Source organism: Corvus brachyrhynchos, unplaced genomic scaffold (genome assembly GCF_000691975.1).
Source record: "Corvus brachyrhynchos isolate BGI_N302 unplaced genomic scaffold, ASM69197v1 scaffold14, whole genome shotgun sequence".
NCBI classification, from domain to species: domain Eukaryota; kingdom Metazoa; phylum Chordata; class Aves; order Passeriformes; family Corvidae; genus Corvus; species Corvus brachyrhynchos.
The window spans coordinates 14,778,318-14,784,292 of record NW_008239110.1 but is presented as its reverse complement, the minus strand read 5'-3'; the positions used below and the strand labels follow the sequence as shown (position 1 = coordinate 14,784,292).

General features: G+C 41.9%; 1 protein-coding gene across 1 annotated transcript in view; it reads right to left on the bottom strand.

Moving 5' to 3' along the window:
- NCOA7 (nuclear receptor coactivator 7) overlaps positions 1-4,247 on the bottom strand; it is an 85,115-nt gene extending 80,868 nt beyond the window's left edge. Inside the window, exon 1 of the mRNA XM_017739584.1 lies at positions 4,051-4,247. The gene's annotated coding sequence lies outside the window, so the exon portion shown is untranslated. The remainder of the gene's footprint in view (positions 1-4,050) is intronic.
- Positions 4,248-5,975: the final 1,728 nt, after the last annotated feature.

Genomic DNA, 5,975 nt, shown 5'->3' with positions numbered 1-5,975 from the left:
GCTGCTGGGTTGCTTCACGAGCTTCAAGCCCTGTCCTGGGGAAAGGGGTCGGTCTCCGGGGCCAGTCCTACGAGTCATAAAGCCCAAGCGCGGGGGTCTGCCTGTGGCGGGGAGTTTTCTCAAGGGCGGTACTAAAAACAAAACAACCAGTTTTGGAAATTGAGGTTAAGCAAAGCCTTTAGATCCGTGGGAAACTGAAAAGCGTAGAAACCTCATCTGCTATTTCTACACTGTCCGCCAGTAGGCTTCTTCACCCAATCCCCAGAAAACAACACCCGCTGTATGTACCAGAAACTCCACTCCCTTACCCGAGATAACTGAAGGTAATCCTTCCAGACGCTTGTAGCTAGCCTAAACAAGATCTAGCTTCTTATTTCTTCCTTCGGTTAGTAATCAGCTCTGAAACACTGAAAGCTTAGGGGGAGACCTACGAAGGCACTGTAACACCATTAAATTCCAAATTCTGCAAGACAAAAACACAAGCCTGAAGATAGGCAGATACTTGCACAAATGAAAAGGTCACACAAAGTGTGCACATATATATATAGGGATGCTAAAAAAGTATCAAAATTACAAATGACACACAGGTGTCTCAAGAATAATTTTTTTACTAGTTAATAATGCTACGAATCCAACAAGTTTTCATTTTGAGTAAGAGATTTGTCAGAGGCTTTTTTGTTGTTGTTGTTTAACAGCTGCTTAAAAGATTAATTCCAAAAACATGTGTCATTTTCAGGACCAACTGCATCTCCAATACAGACACAACCATCTCCCACCATTGCCATTATCCTACTTGTAGCATATGCTTGCTACCACTCAAGAGTCACTACTGGAGCAATCAACTCCTCCACTAAATTTGCTGCTGCACTTTCAGCTAATATTGAAGTTTCCATCTGATTTTTTTTAACAAAACAGTTTATTTTACAAGAGACAGATTTTTTTTAAAACATAGTCTGCTGCTTAAAGAATACATTCTGATGGCACACTGCAGTTACTGCATGTTATTATTACCCAGCAAGAGATGGACAAACCCGAAGTTACATTGGTTAAAATCTCAAAGACTTCACTGGCACAAGGGTTCTCTACCATCACAAAGAAGAAAGGGGCCCTGCTCTCAGTTACTCTTCCAGCAGTGCTTAGATAACAAAACTGTGGGGAAAAAGAGGAAGAAGAATAGTAGTACTGTTTACCCAACCTCCTTTGCCAAACTGCAGAAGCTGTGAAGCCCTATCCATCAAAGTGGTGGAAACCCTATTTATCTCTTAGCTGCACTTGCACAACAGTGACAGTGACTAATGTCTTATTTTAGCTCCAGGAAAAGCTATCCCTGTCTTAATGTACCAGTTTGCTGTCCATCATCATTCCAAGCACGGTCACCTCTATTATCCAGTGTAGAAAGCTCTATGAAGACAATGCATGAACTCCATATAGCAAAGAAACGACACACTTCTATAATATTTATGTTGCCCCGAGCATATCAAATACATATTCTAGAGTGCTGGCATGGGGGAGAAATCACTCAAATTCCTGTCAGAGCAGCAGGATAAGCAGGCTAGGACTGGGACGGAAGCATCATACAAGTTCTGGTTATGGCACTGTGGATCACTGCCTGTGGCTGAACCCACAGACTTCATGTCATTGGAAGAACCTGTGTGAGTGGGATGTAATACACTGGTTTATTTTCCTGAGTCTGGAAGAACTAAGTAATGCCTGCCTTTCTGTTGCAACGATGAATATGAGATAGGCAGATAATAGGTAGATTACACACACATGCACATCACCTTTGAAATAAAATTTAGTCTCTCTACAGTACAGAGGATAGGGGACAGTCTGAATGGGTTGCTCTTTCCCATGGCAATATGTTCCTTGCCAATTCATTTGCATACAAATGTTCCAACATCATTTGATTAATTGTTTTTGTGGTATCAGTGCTTAGAATATCTTTACCTAAGAAAAGCTAAAATTCATGCTGCTCATTGATTTCAGGATTGGGCAAATTTGTTTTATCACTGATTGCATTATTTTGATGGAGACAAAATGTATATTTGCTATTTTCATCACTTCCAAATTGTGAATTTTTAGCCTAGAAAGACGTTTTTCACACAAACTCATGTATAACTACACATGGAAGACAGAGCCGATTTGGGATACTAAAATACCACATTTGAATGGGTTTTGATCTTCTACTTCAGTGTATGTTAACAGAGTTTCACACATTCAAGAGAAAAAATTACTAGAGGTACAGTATGTTTATGGTCTGCATTCAAATCAGCTTACACTAATAGAAAAAAATACTGTATTGCTCATGTGTGGTTCATGTAGTTTTTGTTTCTTTTTTTTACATCTGTAATCTTTAGCTTACAGCTCATTTATTTAAGAAAGACAACCTGCCATAAAGAATTACACTGACAACCTCGACTGCTATAAAAGTCCAGTTTTGAAAAGATATAAAAATAAAGGTGGCACCAATCTTTCTTTTTTTTTCTCCCATTATCCGTCCTTCTGTTTTTGCCAATTACTCCTACCATTATTCACCATGAAGTAGTCACAAAATAGGTTTCATACAGACAGACTTTTATGCATACATAATTGAGGCTCTGCTTGATCCTACTGCACTGAGGGCTATTCTTAGCCTGGTTTCTTCAGTTTATGTAATGATGAATTTTCAGTGTCCCCAACTCATCCTTTAACTTTGAATTGATTGTCTAGATATAACTCAGTTTGGCTGAGGTATTGAAATTTTCCACACGTTTTACAAAAATGAGAAAGAGACCATAGCTTGAAACTTTTATAAGAAGTTCTCCCCTAATAACTGATTCTGTGCACCCATTTCTCTGTCTAGAAGAGCAAACCAGAAGCTGCTTCCAAAATGCTCAGCAGAAGAGAGACTATAAAAAGAAATGGAATTTTCTGAGATACAAGAGGAGATGACAAAAAAGTCCTATTTGTTTCAACTAAGGTAGCTCAGTGGGCACTGGATGAAGCACCTCACCGCCACGCTTTATCCCAAACCCCAGAATCACGTGCTTTTTAATATGGGCCAAAAGGAAAAAGAAGCTGACCCAGGTTTTTCTAAGTCAAATGCAGTGCCGGGGGAAGAACGGAAGCAGAAGAAAAAGAATACGAGAACTTGTGAAAGTATTTATAAAATACTGCTGGTTGCTTCCCGTCTCGTTCTTCAGGATCATTAAAATATCCCCCGGGACCGGGACTGCCGCGCCCGGCGGGCCCCGAGCCGTGGCGCTGCCCGTCCCCGCGTCGCGTCCCCTGGCGCCGCCTGCGCCACACTGCAGTCACCGCACGGCCTGGAACGTGCTCTTGGAGCCGGGAGTACCACAACTGCTGTAACGTTTGGACAATGCCTCTTCAGGTTTGCCTCACATTATTTCCATCAAAACACTACTGCGGTTAAAACAGATATAATAAGTACAAACTACAATAGTATTTTTCCCCCACAACATCATTATAATCTAACAGTTAGGTCACCATTCCAACCATACATGGAAATTAAGTATAAAATAGCAAAAGACTGTGCGTCATCTCTTCCTTCCCTCTCCTTTCCACTTCCTTGAAACTGGGATGATGTATATTTTAAGTCAGGCTAACTTACAGAAGAAAATCTGGTATCAAGACTTTCCACATGAAACACCCAGTTGAGGAACGAGAGGACGGATAAATGCAGCTTCTGTGCAGATCAAGGGTTTTCATTAGAGCTGAAGCATGTACCCTGGTACGAAAGACAATTTGTACTTACCATTATATAGTAGATACATACTCAAATTATACACTTTCCATAAATTAGCACATTACTTTGATGTTATTCTTACTCATTTTTACATAGTAAGCCTACTGTCACACATCAATCAGCGTGTCAAATTAAAGTAATAATAATATGTAATGTATTCATATGGAACAGACAAGTTAATTGCATGCTGCTGTACAGCTTGCATTTAAAGGAATCGCTCTGATTTTTCAGGTTCCAAAATTCAGCCTTACCTACCAAACTGTGACAGCCGTGGTACAGTGCCTCTAACACTGAATGCTACTCACTTGGTTTTACAGGCACACCAGCGTTAAGTGCAAAGAAACATCGGCCTCTGACATTCCTTTCCTGGAGCTTTTGGGAAGATCATTCTTCTCCAGCTACCATCTCAGGGATGCCGGCACAGGCTATGGCTGCTTCTGCGCTGGCAGGAGGCTGAATCGCTGACAGTTTCACTGATGCACTTCTCTATCAGATACAGGAAGCCAGAAAGAGGCACAATCTTTTGTCAGAGCATGACTTGTACAGAAAATAAAGCTATTACTAAAAATAACTAGGCAGCATATGACTCTCAGTGCTATTTTCCTGGTGGTCTAGTGGTCAGCCCTCACCCCTGAGGTTCAGATAAAAGAAAATATTTCATTAAATTTCTCTAGTACATACCTTTGTCTTCACTGCTCCTGTGGCTGTAATCAACAACCCCTTCACTGCTCAAGAGAAATTTAGTAAGCTATATTACTCATTTGGAAAGTGATTTGCTAACTGTCAAGCACAACAGAGCAGGATTGATTTGTTTCTACATCTAGCAGTTTCCTAGGGCATGGACAAAACACATTTGCCCACTCTGCCATCAGCATAAGATCACATTTTTCATAGGCTCAGCTACTTTTCTGAAATTGTCATGGGGAATATTTTGTTTCTGTCACTGAGGCAGCTCAAGAATCAAAGGGCTCACCCCTGCCTTCCTCTGTGGTGTCATGTAACAGAGACACTCTTAAGGGTGGCAATGACCATTCTGTAACATACATTTTCAATCCTGCAAATGCAGCTGCTGTGGACCTAGCCTAGTTCTAACCTAGCTGTCTCCAGTGCTGCTAACATCACAGCCATAGAAGTCAGTACCCCTCCAAAACCCACCTGAGAAGCAGCCAGGGTGGAGAAGCCTATGCTTTTAAACACAACACTGTGGACCTAGTGGAGTATACAAACTCTTAAGGCTAGCTCAGTTTTTGGAGTATGACCACCTCAGTATTTGGCTGGTGCTCCTTGCAGGTTCCACTCTGTAGGAACCTAGGTGCCACTTTGCCTTTCTCCTCAACAATGGGCACATATTACCTGCTGGGACCAGCTGACCTCTCCCACCTAAGCACACCCACCTCTTTGCAGTGGCCTCAGGCCACAGTGATACCTCAGCTTCCATCCCTCCACAGCTTTGGCTCCTCAAGCCCTGAAATGCCTTGGTCTTACCAAATGAGATGCTGTGGATCCTACACAAGTGAAAATCTGTTCTTGCATATATAAGACACCAGATTTTATCTAAGAGGACCTGATTCTAACCTCATATTTTGTTATCTCCTTCATTGCACAGTAAAATTGCTGAATTCGGACCAAAGAAAGCTCCATCACAATCAAGACACCCATTTTGTTCAAGACTGCTACAGTGAATGGTTTGTGATGAAATGAACCATTGGCTGAACAGGGATGCTGATGAGATGGAAACCAAACACCTCCAACTTCCTTCACTCCTCCCAGAAGCAAGGGATCCCCCTAAGTTTGTTTTCAGACTCTGAAGCTTTTAAAGATCAGCTAATGCATATTTGCACAGTCCACAAGCACACAGTCTGAAGCTTATCTATCTTAACACAGAAAGGTTTTTGCATTTTAGAGGCAGAGGGCTTGAGAACTAGAGGAAATTTGCTTCTGCAGAGCCAACCCTCCTGTATCGTTGGACACTGCCTAAATAGGGAATATTATTTTTGCTAGTACAGCTCCCAGATCTACTGTGCTCATGAAAACAACATGCCAGACGAAAGAGCCTTTACACAGAGGTCATCCGCAGCACTGGCCGTTTTCATTCCGCTCACACAAACCTTACAAAGAAAAAAAACCAAGGTCACAGATGATTACTATCTATCGTGAGGAGGCCGCGGCAGCACAAGGCAAGCGAACCCCAACCTCGAGCCACTGGATCCCACCTCAGACAGGACTTCGG